This window comes from Neofelis nebulosa, chromosome 18 (assembly GCF_028018385.1).
Source record: "Neofelis nebulosa isolate mNeoNeb1 chromosome 18, mNeoNeb1.pri, whole genome shotgun sequence".
NCBI lineage: Eukaryota > Metazoa > Chordata > Mammalia > Carnivora > Felidae > Neofelis > Neofelis nebulosa.
In genome coordinates, this window is record NC_080799.1 from 10,161,440 (window position 1) to 10,181,926 (window position 20,487).

The following is a 20,487-nucleotide window of genomic DNA, read 5'->3' on the forward strand; positions in this document are numbered from 1 at the left end:
CCAAGACCTTAACAGGGGCGCCTGGGTGGCGCAGTCGGTTAAGCGTCCGACTTCAGCCAGGTCACGATCTCGCGGTCCGTGAGTTCGAGCCCCGCGTCAGGCTCTGGGCTGATGGCTCGGAGCCTGGAGCCTGTTTCCGATTCTGTGTCTCCCTCTCTCTCTGCCCCTCCCCCGTTCATGCTCTGACTCTCTCTGTCCCAAAAATAAATAAAAAATGTTGAAAAAAAAAATTTAAAAAAAAAAAAAAAAAAAAAAAAAAAAAAGAACCAAGACCTTACATCAGATCCCAAATAAAGCCTGGAGAGCTCGGACACAAAGCATAGGGCTTGAAATTCAGGAGAACAGGTGTCCTCAAACTCCACGATCAGCGAGAAAGCAGTGAGCTGGGCTCTGTGGGTATTGGCACCTGTCTGCTTCTCAGCCCCAGAGTGGTTGGGGGTCTACTCTGGATCCCACCTCTGATCACCGAGAAAGGCTGACCTTAAACATAAAACTGTTTGGGGCACCCGGGTGGCTCAGTTGGTTAAGTGTCCGACTTCGGCTCAGGTCACGATCTCACGGTTCGTGGGTTCTGGCCCCACCTTGGGCTCTGGGCTGACAACTCGGAGCCTGGAGCTTGCTTCAGATTCTGTGTCTCCCACCCTCTCTCTCTGCCCCTCCTCCCTTTGTGCTCTGTTTCTCTCTCTTTCAAAAATTAATTAAAAAAAAAAAAAAACATTAAAAAGAACCCATAGAACTGCCCAGTATTTCAGCAGCAAAAATGGCTTTCTTTGGGAATAGTAGAGAACTCATAATCCACAACAAGCACGCTAGGGCAAAACCAACCATAGGCAAGTCCAACAAATCAGGGGAGCATTATTTTATGGAGAAGAAGGAGGAAGTTGGGAGGGCTTGTTTTGAACAGAAGTCCATTGGAGAGAAGCAGGAGTTCAGGGTGATGAGGGTTTCTCATTGGCTGAGTTTCAGGGGTGGTCAGATTCCTTATAGAAGATGCAAGATGTTCTGTATGTCCTTCCCTGTTGGGCCCGTAATTGACAGTGCTTCCTGTAATTGACATGGAGCTGTAAGGCTTGCCCCACCCCCAGCCTCTCCTTCTAGCATCCCTGGTCCACTTTAGGGAGGCTTCCCTTTATTAATGTTCTCGGGCTATTCCTGACCCTGCTTGGAGCCTTTCTGGCATTGGCCTTGGTGGTTCTGCCTGGGCTGCCCATCATTCGGTCTCACCTCTCGCCCCAGCAGTTGGATTTCCTGCAGCCACTCACCCCACCACGTCCTATCTCCTTTGCATACTTCATACCCTCCTTAGCGTTAAACACCCTCCGTAGTACTTGAGTTTTCTAATTTATTTTTCATTCTTCCTTTCTCTTCTCCAGTATGTCAGCTCCACTGGGACACCCAGAATGTCCTCAAACGGGCAAGGGTTTCTGCCGGTTTTATTTGCTGCGAGGGAGCTTTGTAACCTAGTGGGAACCAGGGGCACCTCCAGGTGAGATGAGAGGCGTCACGGAGCCGGCCCTGAGCGTTTTTCTGGCTTGCCCCATGTCTGTCAAACCACACGCATGCAGCCTCTTCCCTAAGTGCCCGGGCCCTGGGGTGATAGGAGAGTAAGGTAAACAGGGCCAGAGGGCCATGAAAACCAGGGTCCCTGCTTCTTTCAGGGGCAAAGGTCTTGGGCTGGGCCTGTTGGGGCTGGGCTGGGCAGGGCTGGGAGTGCCCGGCCAGAGGGCCCAGCTGGTGCTGGGTGGGGGCTGCCTTAGAGGAACTTCGTAAGCCTGGGTCCACCTCACTGGACTGTTGGCTGCCCTCAGTTTCCTGTTTAGTGAGGGTGGCTTTGGGCCAGAAGAGAAACAGAAGCCTCAGGCAGTGTGGCTGGGCGTAGGGGGGCCGAGCTCAGGTGCTCTGGGCCAGAGAACGGGTCCCTGGCTGGTGGTGCCTGGGTGGGGTGCTGTGTGCTCTGTCTCTTGCCAGCTGCGAGGCCAAGGAAAGTCGTATCATCTCTTACCTTAGTTTCCTCTTCTGTTAAATGAGGGAAACGACGTCTACATGACCCACCTCACAGGGCGGGGATGAGAATGGACGCAGTGGGAGTGCAAATTAGAAAACAACCCAGGTGGGCCATGCAAACATGCAGGGAATGTGGAGCGAGTGTGGGGTATAGCTGGACAGACCTAAAGGTGAGCCCGGCTGCCCCTCCCCAGCCGTGTGAACTTGAGCAGGTACTTTTTCCTCCTTGAGCCTCAAGATCCTCACCTATGAGGAAGGGTTTGTTCTGAGATGCTTGGGTTGGGGGTGGGGTGGGGTGGGGGTGGGGGTGGGGGGAACAGGGGAGTGTGTGTGTGTGACGGACAAGGAGAGGTGCCTTGCTCCTGAGGCTGAGGGATAGGGACGTCCTGGGCAGGGCCACGCAGAGATGAGGTATCAGGGACAGAAAGCTTTGTGCCCTGGGGCCAAACTTCAGGGACTCTGCAAATAAGACTTTGGCTCTGGGCAAACAGCTCCAATCAGCTTTGTGCTTAATATCTACCACGGTTCTTACAACCCAATAATAAAAAGACAAATAACCCAATTTAGAAAATGGTCAAGGGATCCGAACATTCAGAATAGACAAAGAAGACACACGAATGGCCGAGAAGCATATGAAGAGATGCTCCAGGCCATTAGTCATTAGGCAGATGCAAGTCAAAGCCACGAAGAAATGCCACTTCATACCCACGAGGACGGCTGGGATCGTAAAGACGCACACAGACAAGTGGTGACAAGGAGCTGGAGGAACTGGAACCCTCACACCCTGGTGGGAATGTCAAATGTCAGAGCTGCTTTTGAGAACAGTCCAGCAGCTCCTCAACAGGTGGTTACTTTTTTGCCCCGGCATTTCCACTTCTAGGTGTGTACTCAGGGGACACGAGAAATATGTTCACGCAAAAGCACGTACATGAATGCTTGCAGCAACGTTATTCATAACAGCCAAAAAGTGGAAACACCCAGGGGCGCCCAGGTGGCTCAGCGGCTAAGCGACCAACTTCAGCTCAGGTCATGATCTCACGGTTCGTGGGTTCCAGCCCCGCCTCAGGCTCTCTGCTGTCAGCACAGAGCCTGCTTCGGATCCTCTGTCTCCCTCTCTCTCTGCCCCTCCCTGACTCACGCACCTGCTCTCCCTCTGTCTCTCTCTCAAAAATAAACATTAAAAAAAAAAAAGTGGAAACACCCTAAGTGTCAGCTGGTGAATGGTTAACCTAATGTGGTATGTCTATCGATGGAATATTATTTGGCCATAAAAAGGAATAAAGTACCGATACCTGGATAAACTTTGACAACTTTATGGGAAGTTAAAGATGCCAGTCACAAAGCGTGACATGCTAGGTGATTCCTTTTGCAAAAAATATCCAGGGGCGCCTGGGTGACTCGGTTAAGCGTCTGACGTCGGCTTAGGTCATGATCTCACAGTTCGTGGGTTCGGGCCCCGTGTCAGGCTCTGTGCTGACAGCTCAGAGCCTGGAGACTGTTTCTGATTCTGTGTCTCCCTCTCTATCCCTGCCCCTCCCCTGCTCACACTCTGTCTCTGTCTCAAAAATAAATAAACATTAAAAAATATATATATCCAGAGCAGGAAAATCTATATAGAGACAGAAAGTAGACTGGTGGTAGCTGGGGGGTGGGGGTGTTGGGAGGAAACGGGGAGCGGCTGCTAATGAGTACAGGGTGCTTTTTTTTTTTACGGTTATTTATTTTGAGAGAGAGGCAGAGAGAGAGAGAGAGAGAGAGAGAGAGCGCGCACACCACTGTGCTCAGGACCTGCAGCATGTCTGTGGGTGTACGTGCCCCAGAGTGTGGGAAGGAGAGTAGGATGTTGCTGTCTTTGAAGGAAGAGGGCTGTGAAGGGGTGGGAGGAGGCTGAGGCTCGGGGGCTCCAGACACAATGCCTCCCCCCCACCCCCACCCCAAAGCACACTCCTGGGCCTCCTGTCTTTAAGCGTCAGCAAGGAACCCTGCAGGGCTGAGTGATGTTTGGAAGGAGGGTTCTGGGGCTGTGCTCATCCAGGAAAGCATTCCACAGGAAGCTGGGCAGGGGCGGGTGGAGAAGGATTTGGCTGCTGGAGGCACTAGGTGTGATTGGGTAGAATGGGGTGTGTGTGTGTGTGTGTGTGTGTGTGTGTGTGTGTGTTTCCAAGGAGCACGGGGCTAGGAAGAGTGCTTGCAGCTAGATTAGCCTGTTTCTTATCTCCTCCCCAGCGTCCAACCCAGAGAGTAGCCATCCTCCTGTGTCTCCTGTGCCAGCGCGCTCTGGCTGGCCTTCTACTCGCCCCCGTAGGCAGTCACCACTAGGGCCACATTCTTGCAACCTCCAGCATTGGAAGTGTGAGAGTTGTGTGCAGAGGTGGGGCAGGGGAAGAGCCTAAGCCTGAGGAGTTTGGGGGCCCACCTGTCCCTTGCTGGGGGCAAACCATGTGGAGCCCAGGGACGAGGGTACCCAGGGAGCCCATCTGTGCCTACTGTGGATGCTGAGTCCTCGGAGGAAGTGTCACCCTGTAACTGGTGGCAGCATCTGGGTGTCGGTGTGGTGGAGGGTGTGTGTGTGTGTGTGTGTGTGTGGACGTGCAGTATTTGTGCATGATGTGTCCGGATGTGTGAGAATGAGGACTAAGCAGTAATGATTCTGCATATCGCTAAATGTGTGTTTTAAACTCTGTTATCAATTTCACTTGGTCACGGTGCTAATCTGTGTTCCCCATGCTTGGCCAAGGGTTGCAAACGGCAGCCCAGGGGCAGAATTCAGCCCGTGGAGTTTTGTTTGACCAGCACAAAGTTCTTCTACAGACTGAGTTAAAATGCTTCTCAGCGGGGCATGCGTACTTCACTTGCTGCCGGAACCCCCCACCTATGATCTTTGTTTGTTTGTTTAATTCACGTTTTCATTCTGAGATCATGGTAGAGTCACATACAGTGGGGGGCACCTGGGTGGCTCAGTCAGTTAAGCGTCTGACGCTTGGTTTCAGCTCAGGTCACCGTCTCCTGGTTTCGTGGGTCCGAGCCCCGCGTGGGGTTCCTCACTGACGGCGCGGAGCCTCCTTGGGATTCTCTGTCTCCCTCTCTCTCTGCCCCTCTCAGACTCACGGCTGTCTCTGGCTCACTCAAAATAAATAATCTTAAAAAAAAAGATTCACATACAGTTGTAAAAACTGATAAAGCAGTTTGTAAAAAGCAATGCAGAGACCCCCATACCTTCTATCAAGTTTCCCCCAATGATGACGTCTTGCAGAATTATAGCCCAGTATCGCAACCAGGATATGGACATTGGTAGGATACAGAGCAATTCCAAACCTCAAGGGTCCCTCATTTGCTCTTTAATAGCCACACCCACTTCTCTCCTAACCCCACCCCCTCTTTGCCAACAATCACTCATCTGTTGTCATTTCAAGAAGGTTGTATAAGGGCACTTGGCAGGCTTAGTTGGAGAAGCCTGTGACTCTCCATCTCAGGGTCATGAGTTTGAGCCCCACTTTGGACACAGAGATTACTCAAATACATAAAACTTAAAAAAATGGTGTTATGTAAATGGCATCACACAGCACGTACTATAACTTTTGGCATTGGCTTTGTTCACTCAGCAGGATTCTCTGGAGATTCATTCAGGTTGTTGTGTGAATCAGTAGTTTATTCCTTGTTATTGACGAGTGATATTCCCTGGTATGGATGTAAACATTTTGTGTCAGCATCCACCGCTTGAAGGATGGCTGGATTATTTCCAGTTTGGGGCTATTACAACCAATGCTGCCGAAAAACATTCATGTGCTGGTTTTTGTGTGAGTATGTCTTAATTTGTATGGGATAAATGCCTACGGATGTAATTTCTGGGTTGTCTGGTAGGTACATGCTTAGCTTTTAAAGAAACTGCCAGACTGTTTTCCTGAGTCGCTGTACTATTTTTCATTTGCCCCAGCAATGTGTGAGCTATCCAGTTTCTCTGCGTCCTTAGCAACATTTGGTATTGTCACTATATTTTACTGAAGTCATTCTGATAGGTGTATAACGATATTTTGCTATGGTTTTAATTTGCATTTCCTTAATGACTTAATGATGTTAGACATCTTTGCATGTGTTTATTTGCCATCTGTGTGTCTTCCTTATTGAAATGTCTGTTCATAGCTTTTGCTCATGTTATAATTGGATTGCTTGCTTTTTTTTTTTAACGCTGCAATTTTCAGAGTTTTTTTTTTTTAAACCTATAACCCCAAGATGAAGACCTAAGCCCAGATCAAGAGCTGGATGCTTAACTGACCAAGCCACCCAGGTGCCTCCAGAGTTCTTTATATATCCTATATAGCTATCCTTTGTTGAATGTGTGATTTGCAACTGTTAATCTTAAAAAATAAAACTGACAGTAATTTATTATTATTATTATCTTTTTAAGTAGGCTCCATGCCCACCGTGGGACTTAAACTCACAACCTGGAGATGAAGCTTCAGATGCTCTATTGCCTGAACCGGCCAGGTGCCCCCAAACTTCCGGTTATTTTACCAGCAGAAATGGTTTTAGTTGGGAATAACAGAGAATTACAATCCGTGACTAGCAAGCTAAGGCAAAACCCCCCAAACAATGAAGAACAAACGCTCTTTTATAGAAAAAGAGGGGTCAGTTGAGAAGACTGTTATAAATAAGTCCATTGGAGGAAACTGGGAGCTCAGAGTATCGTGGCTTCTCATTGGCTGAGTGGGGACAGTCTCTCATTGGCTGGGCTGTTGCTGAGGGAGGAAGAAAGCCTTTCCTCCTGGGCTGGGGTAGTGAAAGTAGCATCAGCTTGTAAGTCTCTTCCTGTTGGATTTGCAATTGGTAATAAGTGGTAGGACATGAGAGAAGTCCCCCCGCTGCCCTTCCAACTCCATGTTAGCGAAGTTTCTCTATTAATTTTAACACAGTTGTTGATCCCACGCTAGCTTGTCTTTTTGTCCTCTTGACAGGGTCTTCCAAAGGGCAAAACCTATATTTTTGTGTTTAATTTTATGTGTTTATCTTGTATCCTGAGACCTTCTTAAACTCACTTATTCCAGGAGGGGTTTTGCAGATTTCTTGGGGTTTTCTACAGAGGCAATCATGTCATCTGCAAATAGGGATAGATTTATCCTTTCCTTTCTCATCTGTACACTTGCCATTCATTGATTGATTGATTGATTGGCCTTACTGCTCTGGCTACACCTTCTGGCACTAGCTGAATAAGGGTGGGAAGAACCAGCATTCTTGGTCTTGGGGTGCAAGCATCTAGTCTTTGACCATTGAGTAGAACGTTAGCTGTAGGTTTTTTTGAAGATGCTCTTAATCAAGTTAAGGATGTTCCCCTCTATTCCTATTTTTCAGAGTTTTTTGTTTATTTAAAAATTTTTAAATGTTTATTTATTTTTGAGAGAGAGAGAGAGAGAGAGAGAGAGAGAGAGAGATCGTGAGCAGGGGAGGGGCAGAGAGAGAGGGAGACACAGAATCCTTAGCAGGCTCCAGGCTCTGAGCTGTCAGCACAGAGCCGGACGCAGGGCTCCAAGCCACGAGCCGTGAGATCATGACATGAGCCGAAGTCGGATGCTTAACTGACTGAGCCCTCCAGGTGCCCCTGTTTTTTGTTTTAAAGCATGAATGGATGTTGAATTTTGTCAGATGCTTTTTCTGCATCAATTGAAATGATTATGTGAGTTTTCTTCTTTAGCTTGCTCATGGGCTGGATTACATTATTGATTTTTGAATAACGAGCTGGTCATGTGTGCCTGGAATAAACTCCACTTGTCATTGTGTATAATTCTTTTTATATGCGCTGAATTCCATTAGCTGATATGTTGTTGAAGATTTCTGAGTCTATATTCATGAGCAATAGTGGTCTGAAGTTTTCAATTTTTGTACTGTATTTGTCTGGTTTGGGTATCAGGGTAATATTAAACGAAATGTTTAAATCACCATGATGATCATTCTGTCACCTGAAACATTAAAAAAAGAAATTTATTTTAAGTAGGCTACGCGCCCAACGTGGGGCTTGAACTCACAACCAGGAGATCGAGTCACCTGCTCTACTGACACCTTCTTGAGCGCAGGCTTCTCCCCCACCCCCATTCTTTCCTTTTGTTTAACCCTATCCTTAAGGACACCCTTGAGGCATCATGTGCTTGATCTGCCCTGGGGATAGGACTATGACACACGTGATTCTTAAACAGTTTTTCTCTTCTTGGGTAGGTCCTCCAGTTTGTATACAGCCTCTAGGGCTACAAAAGCAGGTCTTAAGGGAGGTGGGGTTGTGGAGATCCACTCATCTTGTAACACTCCAAGACATGCTTCTGTCCGTTAGTCGCCTTAAGCCATTTTTGGTCACGCTGTACTTGGCCTTTTTCTTCAGCCGTGCAGCTCCTTTGGCCTTTGGACGTCGTTTTGCACCTACCTCCCTTTCACACAACAGACCTCTCCGTTCTCAGGTTTTTGGAATTGGACTGGATTATACCACTTGGTTTCCTGCTTCCCCAGCTTGCGGATGGCAGACCAAGGGACTCTTCAGTGTCCGTGACGGGGCGAGCCATTTCCTTTAACTTCTCTCCCTCTCTCCTTGTCTGTCCTCTTTCTGGATGACCCTGATGAACACAGTAGAATTTTCCAGTGAAAACTGGGCCTAGAAATTCTTTCTGAGGAGTTTCAAGTTGCAAATTTAATTTCCTTAATACAGGGCTATTCAAATTATCTAAATTATTTATTTCATATTGGGTGAGTTGTAGCGTGTGTGTGTCTGTTTGAAAAATGGACCATTGAGTCTAAATTGTTGAATTTATGTTGTAGAGCTGTTCATAATATTTGCTTATTAGCCTTTGGATGGTCTGTAGGGTCTGGATGATTGCTACTGTTTTATTCCTGTTGGTAAGTTTGTCTTCTCTCTCTCTCTCTCTCTTTCCCAGCCTTACTAAAGGTCTGTCATTTTTTTTTTTATTAAAAAAACTTTTTTTCTTAACATTTATTTATTTATTATTGAGAGACAGAGCGTGAGCAGGGGAGGGACAGAGAGGGAAGGAGACACAGAATCCAAAGCAGGCTCTGGGCTCTGAGCTGTCAGCACAGAGCCTGACATGGGGCTCGAACCCACAAACCGCAAGATCATGATCTGAGCTGAAGTCGGATGCTTAATCAACTGAGCCACCCAGGCTCCCCGTAAAGGTCTGTCATTTTTATCATTTTCTTTCAAACAACCAACTCTGTCTTTCACTGATCCCTATTTTCAAGTTCATTGATTTCTGTTTTAATCTTTGTTATTTCCTTCCTTCATTTGCTTTGGGTTTATTTTGCTCCTCTTCCGTTGTCTCTCTCTTTTTTAAATACTTTATATTTAGATTTGCTTTTTTTTTTAAGTTTATTTTTGAGAGGTGGGGGAAGCATGTGAAGGAGGGGCGGGGGGGGGGGGGGCGTTGGATGATCTGAAACAGGCTCTTCACTGACAACACAGAGCCCGATGTGGGGCTTGAACTCATGAACAGTGAGATTATGACCTAAGCCAAAGTTGGATGCTCAACTGACTGAACCACCCAAGCATCTAGATTTGTACCCCCCCCCCCTTTTTTTAAAAGAGGGATTGTGAGCAGGGGAGGGACAGAAGGAGAGAGAGAGAGAATCTTAAGCAGGCTCCACACTCAGTGCAGATCCACCTTGGAACTCAATGCCATGACCCTGGGATCATGACCTGAGCTGAAATCAAGAGTCGGGCGCTTACCCGACGGAGCCACCCAGGCGCCCCATATTTTGCATTCGTTTTAAGCGTGTCCGTAATTGGTCGTGTGATGATTTTTACCATGGCTGGTTTAAGATGATTTTTGTCAGGGGATTCCGGGATCTCTGTCATCTTGGTGTTGACATCTGTGGCGTGTCTTTCTCATGATGAGTGACAATGATGACAAATGATTTTCGGTTGAATCGTAGGCATTTTTGTATTATGTTCGGAGAGTATTGATCTTATTTAAACTTTCTGTTTTAGATGTTTTATTTTGACACTGTAGGAGAAGGGCAAAGGGCTTCCTCATATTGCCAGGCAGGAGCAGAAGTCCTTCGTTCCCCATTTGGCCTTGGTTAGCCCTCGGGGCAGGGCGGAGGGGAAGATGGGAGCCCCTCTTGACTTCTGGACAAGGACAGGAGTTCTGGTTCTTTAGGTAGTTTCCACCGACAGCGTGGTGGGGGGTGACCTCTTCTGATACAACCCGTTGGGGGAGGCTGTGTGGTGTCTTTTACTCCTCGGTGAGCGTAGACGGCTAAACTCCCTGTGTGGCCTCCACTGATACTGAAGGGGCAGATTGTGACATCACCTTAGTGGCGGTGTTGCTTGCTTCGGTACAGCCTTCTTGAGGGTAGAAGTCTAGGCCGTCTCTACCTGGCTACGCAAATAATGTGTAGCTGGTTGGCATCAGTCTTTCCCTGGCGTTTGGCTGGTGTAGGGTGGTTATCGTCGAAAATTTCTTTGTCTTTCTAGGCTGCCCCTTTCCTGGTGCTTTGACGAGAGCTTTCTTTGGGGTTTTTCTTTGTCTGTGCCCGTTGGCGTCTTCCAGTTGTCTGCTTCTTCGGTTCTACGTCTCGGATTCATGAAGGAAAAAGAAAGCCTAGGGCACTCACCATGCTCTATAAGGAGCCCGAAGGTGGCTAGCAGGATGGTGACGAATAAGGCATAGCACGTCCTTGGGTCTAGAGGTTCCTAGCTGGTCTGCTTTCTCGCCACCTTTCAATCTTCTCAGTTATGTTGTATCTGTAGAGTCCAGGGGTTTGGGGGCGCCTTGGGTGGCTCCGTCGGTTAAGCATCTGACTTCGGCTCACGTCATGATCTCGCGGTTGGTGGGTTCCAGCCCCGCATCGGGCTCTGTGCTGACGGCTCAGAGCCTGGAGCCTGCTTCGGATTCTGTGTCTCCCTCTCTCTCTGACCCTCCCCCGCTTGGACTCCCTCTCCCGCCCTCTCTCTCTCTAAAATAAGTAAACATTACAAAAATAAATAAAATAAAGTCCAGGAGTTTTAGCTGTACGTGGCAGAAGGAATAAGGAAATGTAATCTACTTCATCTTCTTACGAGTCGAAGCCCCCACTGTTGTCTTTCACTTGGCTCTGACCGTGCATTTTCATTATCTGTCCATCCCCTGTAACGACTTGAGTTTGAGATACCTGGCTTAGCTTTTGTAGCTCTCGGTTTGGGCCCTGGATCCCTTCCTGGCAACCAAAATGAGAGAAAGGGAAAGGAAAAGAAAGAAACCCAAGGGACACTCAGTGGGGATGGGCTGAGGCTGAGGGCACTGCGGCAGAGAGAGGGATGTGAGACCTTGGTCCTCCGCTCCTGGAGGGTCTTGTGTCCTCCCCTCGTGAAGCCTCCCTCTTAGGGAATGGAGAGTAGAAGACTCTGGTGCATTCTAAGTTTATGTAAGCCTTGGGGACCTTATCATATCTTCATCCAAACAGCGTAAAGTTAAACAAAGCAGCTTTTGAGGCCCAAGGAGAGAGAAGTTGATTTAAGATAGGGCTCTATCAGAGGTTACTCAACCCTGAGTGTTTTCTGCCTTATCGCCGACAGAGGCCACCCTCCCCTATCAGCACAGTCCTGGGGCACTGGTGCCCTGACTCTGAGCTCCAGCCCAAAGGAGAGTCCTGTCGCCGTGGGCTAATGAGCAGCCCAGTGGGTGCCAGGTAGCCTCCTCCCCCGGCCAGCCCAGTGCCTGCCTGATGGGCTTGTGACCACAGAGGCCACTACGGCAGGCAGGGAGGCCACGCGTGGCTTTCTCTCATGAAGGCTGTCCCCAGTGCCCACTGGAAACAAAAATAGCACCAGTATGGTCCTCTCCTTCCCCAGGGACCACCGAGCCTGATGCAAACCCATCATCCCAGACCCCTGTGGGGAGGATCTCAATAGTTTGTCTGTTCCCCGACGGGTGCTCATTTGGGATTTGTATTTGCTTTACTTGTGCGGTTGCCCGTCGCGCCCTTCATGAACTTACTAATGCCTCATACACTATGCTGGTGAATCCTTGCCGTGTTGCTTCTGATCTGGAAGTTGCCTTACAGCAAAAGACGCATGGGGGTAACGTCCTGGGAAGTCCCGCTCTTATCACAAACCCCACCATCTAGAAGCATCTGGCCTTGCGGGATGACGAAATGGCCATTCGAAGACAGCAGTGGCTCCACCCAGGAGACGACAGCCTGGGAGGCTGGACTCCTGCCTGGCAGATGCCCTTTCTCCTGTAGGCGGAACGCGTGTGTGTTCGCGAACTTCTTCCCTCCTCTGGTCTGCCAAGGAGGATTCAATCATTGAGATAGGACCTGTCCCCCATCTCATGGGTCAGAAGGACAAAGTGCTTACTAGGGGAAAGATGACGGGGAGATACGAAGTTAAGTGTTGAGATGGGCAGGAGAGGAACAGAGCTCTTTAGAGCTCTGGGGGTGGCAAAGAGGTTTGGGGAGAAGCTTCTGGATCTGCTTAGGATCAGCTGTGGGGTGTGAGAGGGGAGGAAAGGAGGTTCTCATCTGTTGCAGTGGACCACAGATCTCCATACTTGGGACATCTTTCAAAAGGCAAGGGTGGGGTAGGGAGTTCCTATGTACTTCTGGGTCATGCTTTGTGAATGGGACATCAAGCTTGGCCTGAATTAGGTCCCCAGGATTTTGGTGTATGTGGATCCGAGAGCGGAGGGGCGAAATCACCCGAGGAACACCCTATGGTCCACTCTTAATAGTCTTTTCTTAACCCAAAGGAGGAATGCTCTCGAGGGGGACTTCATGATAACAGACCCACTACACTGGAAGGGAGGGGGCCTCCTGGCCATTAAGGTTCCTTGTGGCCCTACGAGAACAGGCAAAAGCGAATCACCACAGTGGATGAGGGGATTGACTCTGACCATGGAGGTCCTCCATGGAGGACTACGCTTACCAGAGGGAAGCACGGGCAGTGCCAGTGTAGCTCAGGGACCCTCCTGAGCGTCTACATTCTGCCATCACCACCGATAAATGTTCAAAAAGCCCACCTCCAGGGCCAAAGGCCGGGAGGCCCAGGGAGGAAGGTGAAGCCATCTCTATGGGAGAAGAGTGCTGGCCCAGCCTCCAAAGCTGAGCCGTGGAGGAAAGGAGGGAAGGCACAGCGTGAGATCTGCTGCAAGAAATCCGTCATCTTGTTGCTATACTCTAAAGTTACCCTCTTTCCCTTCAAAAAAATTTTTTAATGTTTATTTTTGAGACAGAGAGAGAGAGCATGAACAGGGGAGGGTAAGAGAGAGAGAGAGAGGGAGACACAGAATCCGAAGCAGGCTCCAGGCTCTGAGCTGTCAGCACAGAGCCCGACACGGGGCTCCAACTCACGGACTGTGCAATCATGACCTGAGCTGAAGTCGGACGCTTAACCGACTGAGCCACCCAGGCGCTCCCTCTTCCCCTTCAAACATATATTTTTATTTTTTATTTTTTAAAATTTACTGATTTATTTTGAGAGAGAGCGCGCGAGTGGGGGAAGGGCAAAGAGAGAGGGAGAGCGAGAATCCCAAGCAGGCTCTACACTGTGTCAGCACAGAGCCTGATGTGGGACTTGAAGTCACGAATCATGAAATCACGACCTGAGCCGGAATCAAGAGACAGACGCTTAACCGATTGAGCCACCCAGGTGCCACTCAAACATAGATTTAAAGTTATTTCACACACTCAGGAACGTGGAAAGAGTAATATAAGAAACCCCCATGGGACTCCATCACTCAGATTTAGCAAATCTTTTGTGCCCCTTCACTATCCCATTCCCTTCTCTTCTTCCAGGGAACATTGTCCTAAAGTGGATACATCATCTTCCTGTTCAGGTTTTATATTTTTGCTACTTACGTATACGTCCACTCACAATACGTAGATCTATTTGGCGTTTTAGACATTTTTACGTAAATGGTCTTCGATTGCACATACCATTCTCCAGTTTGCTTTTTTCATTGACCGTATGTCTTCAAAACGGACCCACGTTTCTACAAGAAGCTCCAGTTCATTCATTGTAACTGCTGTGTAGCATTCCGTCCTGGGAGTGTACCACAGTTTACCTCTCTTCTCTCCACGAGCATTTGGATTGCTTCCAACTGTTTTGCTATTACAAATACGATGCGAGGCACGTCCTTATAAATGCCTACAGGTACATATGCCCGAGAGTTTCTTTGGAAGCAAATCGCTGGGTCGTAGGGTAAATGCACCTTGCGCCTTACTGGATATTGCCAAATGAGTCTCGAAAATTGTTGTCTAATTGGCACTCTGTCCAGCATGTTGGAGACTTCCTATTGCACACCCCTGCCATACTGGCTAGAGTCAGACCCTTTATTGTTTGTGTTTGTGTTTGCTTTTGTTTTTGCCATTCTGCGGGTGGCAAGTGACATGTCATTATTTCGTGTGCCTTTCGCTGGTTATTGGTGACATCATGCATCTTCCCACTTGTTTATCACTCATTTCAGTGCTGTCTCTGTGGGCTACTTTATTGACGGAGTTTGCCTAGTTTTCTGTTGGAATGCTTGTCCTTTCCTTATTGATTCATAGAATTTGTGTATTCTGAATGCTAATCATTTGTTGCAAATATCTTCTCCCAGACCATGGCTTATCTTTTACCATTTTTACGGAGACTTTCGCCACGCGGTTTCTTTTTTTCTCGTCCTAAAATACGTTCAGTGAGGTCCTTAAAAGGCACATTGTTTTTTTGTCTGAAGATTTAATTTTTTTTCTTAAAGTTTATTTATTTATTTTGAGAGAGAGAGAGGGAGAGGGAGAGAGAGAGGGAGGGAGACAGCGTGTGCATGTATGTGCACACGTGAGGGGAGGAGGGGCAGAGGCAGAGGGAGAGAGAGAATCCCAAGCAGGCTCTGTGCGGTCAGCATAGAACATGACGTGGGGCACGATCTCACAAACCATGAGATCGTGACCTGAGCAGAAATCGTGAGTTAGATGCTTACCCGACTGAACGACCAAGGCGCCCTCGAGGGTTTTATTTTTAAGTAATCTCTACACCCAACATGGGGCTTGAACTCACAACCCCAAGATCGAGAGTTGCATGCTCTACCAACTGAGCCAGCCAGGGGGCCCTAAAATGCACAAATCTTAAAAGGACAGCTTGATGAAATATTTATGTTTGCACATACCAGGAAACCACCACCCAAATCAAGATAGAGAACATTTCCATAACCCCTGGTGTCCCTTCTTTTTCTGTCTCCCCAGAGATGGCCACCTCTTTCACCATTGATGACTGTTGCTTGTTTTGATATTTTATATAAATAGAATCTGTGTGTATTCGTCCATTTCTGACTCCTTTAACTCAAAGTAAGGTCCCTGCATGGTGTTGGGTGTGTCAGTATTTCATTCACTTTTCATTGCTGTATAGGATTCCGTTGTGTGAGTATGTCGCAACTCATGTCCATTCTTCTTTTGATGATGAGCAGGTGGTTTGTTTCCAATTGCTTTTCTATTACACGTGAGCTGTTCCTTGTTTTGCAGGCACACACGCCTTGAGAATTTCTCTCGCAGTGGAAATGCTGGGTCATAAGGTTTACACACCATCCACCTTAAGAGGTCTTGCCAAATGATTTTCTAAAATCGTTGTGCCAACCAACACTCTCTCCAGCATGTGGGCAGGTTCTGTTGCTACACATCCCCGTAAATACTTGCTAGTGTCAGACTTTTAAAGTTTGTTCTTCTGTGGATGTGAAATGCTAACTTGCTACAATTTGCATCTGTCTGATGGCTAGTGAGGTTGAACACCCTTTTTTTTTTTAATGTTATTTTTGAGACACAGCACAAGTTGGGGAGGGGGAGAGAGAGGGGGGACAGAAGATCCCAAGTGGGCTCCATGCCAACAGCAGCCAGCCCAATGTGGTGTGGGGCCCGAAGTCACAAACCCTGAGATCATGACCTGAGCCAAGGTTGGATGCCCAATTGACCGAGCCATCCAGGCACTCCCCTCTCCTTTTTTAAAAATGCATTGAAGACCTTCTATAGATTCATTGGTCATTCCAACTTCTTCATCTTATAAGATGCCAATTCATAGCCTTTGTCTGTCTTTTATTAGGTTGTCTTTTTCTTATTGATTTTAAATTTTTTTAATGTTTTATTTATTTTTTTTTTTTTTAATTTTTTTTTTCAACGTTTTTTTATTTATTTTTGGGACAGAGAGAGACAGAGCATGAACGGGGGAGGGGCAGAGAGAGAGGGACACACAGAATCGGAAACAGGCTCCAGGCTCCGAGCCATCAGCCCAGAGCCTGACGCGGGGCTCGAACTCACGGACCGCGAGATCGTGACCTGGCTGAAGTCGGACGCTTAACCGACTGTGCCACCCAGGCGCCCCATGTTTTATTTATTTTTGACAGAGAGAGAGAGAGAGAGAGAGAGAGAGAGCGATGAGCAGGGGAGGGGCAGAGAGAGAGGGAGACACAGAATCCGAAGCAGGCTCCAGGCTCGGAGTCTGTCAGCACAGAGCCCGACGCAGGGCTCGAACTCATGGACTGTGAGATCATGACCTGAGCTGAAGTCAGATGCTCAACCGACTGAGCCACCCAGGCACCCAGACTCATACTTATCTTTTTGACTTAAGTTACGCATTGCCAGTGTTTGTTGCTTTCAATAAAAATGATCACATCTAGCACGCCTGCTCTCTGCTCATGGCCATGCCTCTGGGGAGAATTTTCTGAGGGGTCACAGGCCCTGCCCTGGGAAGCCCGTCTGAGGTGGGAAAACATGACAACCTGGGAGTGCTGGCCCTGGACGCCAGGGATGGGCTGCGCTGGCAGAAACAGCCAATGTGGTCAGGTGCCGTCCATTTCCGGGATTCTTGGACAGTGGGGTCCAATAGGACCTAGCCCTGGGCTGTCTAAAACCCAAGTCCTCAGCAGTGACCACCCTGATTCAGGATCCCCTCCACCTTCGCTGCCTTATCTCCTTCCTTCTCTTTCCCTACGGAGCCTCTTCAACTGGCTACCTGGGAACTGGCTCTGGGCCAGCCGGGGCTGGCTGTGTCTCTGAGCAGGTCTCTACCCCCCTTGGGTGCCGTGCTTTGCTGTGTGTTAGTGGCGGCGGGCCTCTTGGTGGGAACCTGGGACCCCCTGGACGTGCGTGCCCGTGTCTGTGGATGGTGGCTGTTTACTTCTGGGTGTGTGTGCGTTCGTGTTTGTGTGAGAGGGTGTGTGTTTCTCATCCAGGGAATCCACTGTGTTCCGGGCGTGCTCTGTCCCTTCCTGTGGGTGGCAGTGGGAGGTGGGAGGTGAGAGTGGCCAGGGTGGGGCTGGGGCTGTTTTCTCTCCGACTGGCCCGGCCCGGTTGGCTGCTTCTGGCTAATTCCAACACTCTGTGGTGTCACGGAGCCTGGGAGTGAGGAATGAGTCACTCCTCCCTCCCACCTGCCTGGGAAACTTCTTCCCTGTCCCCAGGGCCAGGTTTCACCAAAAGCCATAAAGGGCCGTGCCCTGCCGGGGCTTCTTCCGTTTTTAGTCTGCTGAAACCGAGCCTGGGGGCTGCCCGGATGAGACCCAGTCTTACTGATACTAGGTGGCCTGAAGCCACCCTTCAGGGCTTTCCTCTCTCTGCACTGAGCCTTCCACCCTGGGCCTTGTCTGTTCCCCAAACTCTCTTTCTCCCCAGGGGCCAGGGGAGGCTGCAGGTGGGGATCAGAGGCAGGGGCTTGGTGAGGGGCTGGAGGCAGGGTCCGGGAGATGGCCAGCTTGTCCTTGGCCGGGCTGCCTCTCCAGTCCACCAACAAGTGAACCAGGGTTTCATCAACCTTCCAGGTCCAGGTGGCAGGACTGTGGCTGCGGGGGTGACAGCTTGGGGGAGGGGAAGGCAGGGGCTGCGACTCTGGAGTCCGCGTCACCCAGGGGCCCCTGCCCCCCCCCCTGCTGTTCTCAGGCTGGCACACAATCCTCTACCTACCCTCCTCCCTGCCCCTCTGGACAGACAGCAGACCCCACCCCCCCATCCCCAAGCTCATTTTTTAGTTTCACCCCTCTCAAACCCAGTCCCTCCCCTGCTCCTGGGGCCACCCCATCAGGTGTGGGCTGCCCCCTTCCTGTGGACCTCACTGTCCTGCCCTGGATGGTCACCTCCTCGCCCTTTGCTTCAGAGCTTCGGCCACACATGCTGTGCCCTCTGAGACACCCAAGGGCGCCCACTTCAGGGCTGCCCAGCCAAGGCCACCCCCCCTACCTTAACCGCACTGGTCGTCTTTTATTTAGCATCATGATGAAAAATCTGGGGAGCCATCTATGGGCTCCCCATTGGCACTGCACGCCCTCCCTTCACTAAACCCCACTGGGGGCACTTTTGAAAGCCCCATCGCACCTCCTCGTGTCACAGCTGTCCCTTCCTCTGCACCCACCAGAGCGCAGGAGAGATTTTCAAAACTCTGCTCCTAGGGCGCGCGGCCCCCCGGAGGCTGCAGTTCCTACCAGTAAACACACGGGGGCGACTCGCGGGAGCGCTGCCGCAGGTCGGTGCGGGGGGCCCAACCCCCTGGGGGACAGATGGACAGCCGGCACTCGGCACTTGTCCGCGGGGATCTCTTTTCTCCTTGCTGGGCGTCCCAGCGCACCCGGACAGGGGGCTGAGCTTCGGGGTGTGGCCAGTCACCCTGAATTTCCACTACCCTGCTGTGTTCCCGCACCCTTCACCCCAGCCCCACACCATCTCAGCCAGGCCTGATACCCTCCCGCGTGTCCACAGCCTACCTACAGTTCTCAGAGGCAGGGCCTGTGGGGTTCTGAGTTTCTCCCCAGCTCCAGCGAGCCGGGGTTTCAATGACATCTTGGAAACAAGCTGGAGCAGACCTGATGCTTGTGGTGGTGGTTACACACTCTTTGGTCCCCGTCAATTCTGGGTTCACGTCCTGCCCGCACAAGCCGTGCGTCCCTGGGGAGATCTCCGAACTGCTCCAAGCTTCCGTTTCTTCATGGGTAGAACGCGTCGCTAGCACCAAATCGTAGTTTCCTGGGGGTTAACAGCAGCTGCGTGCGGCCTGCCTGGCACCCGACAGGCAATTGGGAAGTGCTAATTACTGTTTTTCAAGCTGCTTTATTGAGATACAATTCACATACCATATAATCCGACCATGTAAAGTGTATAATTCAGTGGGTTTTGAGTATATTTACAGTTAGGCAACCATCACCGCGGTTGTAGAACATTTCATCACCCCAAAGAGAGACCCCGTACCCTTTACCCCCGCCCCCACCCCTCCAGCCCTAAGCACTGACTCGTGTCCCGTCTCTATAGATTTGCCTCTTCTAGACGTTTCTTGTAAACAGACTCGTACAATATGGGGCCTTTCTACCTGGCGTCTTGCACTTAGCACAGTGTTTTCAGGGTTCGTCTGTTGCGGTGTAGACCAGCGCTCCCTTCCTTTTTATGGCTAAAAGTAATCCCAATGTAGGGACCTAGTCTGCTTTGTTGATGCATTCATCCACTACTGGCCACTGGGGTCGCTTCCACCTTTTGGCTGTCAGAATAGAGCTGCTATGAGCATTTGGGGGAGTTACTATTGCCTGTAAGGCAGCAAGGCCCGAGCTCCCCGGCCTGTCCAGAGCATGGGGGAGAGAAGAGCTTGGGAGGCTTGCTTTGGTCCCAGAGGCCCCCGGGGGCTGTTTAGTTAGGTAGGACAGGGGAGGCCACTTCCCCATCAGCAGGGGAGCCCAGGGGGTCAGGAGAGGCCGGGGAATGAAGGCATTCCTCAAGGCCACAGGGCTGGGGACGCGGGAGCCAGGAGAGCCCTTGTACGTGTGTTTTAGGGAGGGGGTGGACAGTATCCATGTGACCCAACCCTTGGGCAGCTCTGGGGCTCTGGCTTGCCGGGTGGCGGGACAGGCTAGATGAAGACACCAGGCCTGAGCAGCTCCTGTCCCGCCTGCTGACTGTATCTCAGCATCTCACCCCTGCCTGCCAGGCCCTGAGCGTCTGGGCTTCACAGACCCTCACCACACCTGCCTACCTTCCCCCCACCTCTCTGCCCCTCCTGCCTTCCGGGCCTCTACTCCCTCCCTGCGCATGTGGTTCCCAGTGGGTCCCTCCTGCCCACCCTCCTGACGCATCCCTTAATTTTTCTCCCAACTTTGTATCTTGGAAAATTAAAACCTACAGAAAAGTTGCAAGAATAGCTCAGTGAACGCTCACTCACCCTCCACCCAGGTTCACCACTTGCTAGCGCTTTGCTCCATTTCTGCACTCCCTCTCCCCTCCCTACACACATACTTTTTTTTTCTGGGCGGTTTGAGAGTTACACGAATACCGCCTGACCGTTGACCGCCCAGTACTTCAGCATAGGCATCTCCTAAAACGGGACGTTCCCCACCAGAGAGGTTCTGGAACATGAGCAGAACTGAGTACTGAGTCCTGCCTGCTGGCAACCCCAATGCCCCTTCACTGCCCAAGCATGAGCCAGGAAGGCTCCCTGGAGGAGGTGGGGCTTGGGCTCAGCTAGCTAGCTTGCCTTCTTTCTTCTTTTGTTTCTCAAATAGACTTTATTGGGGTGCC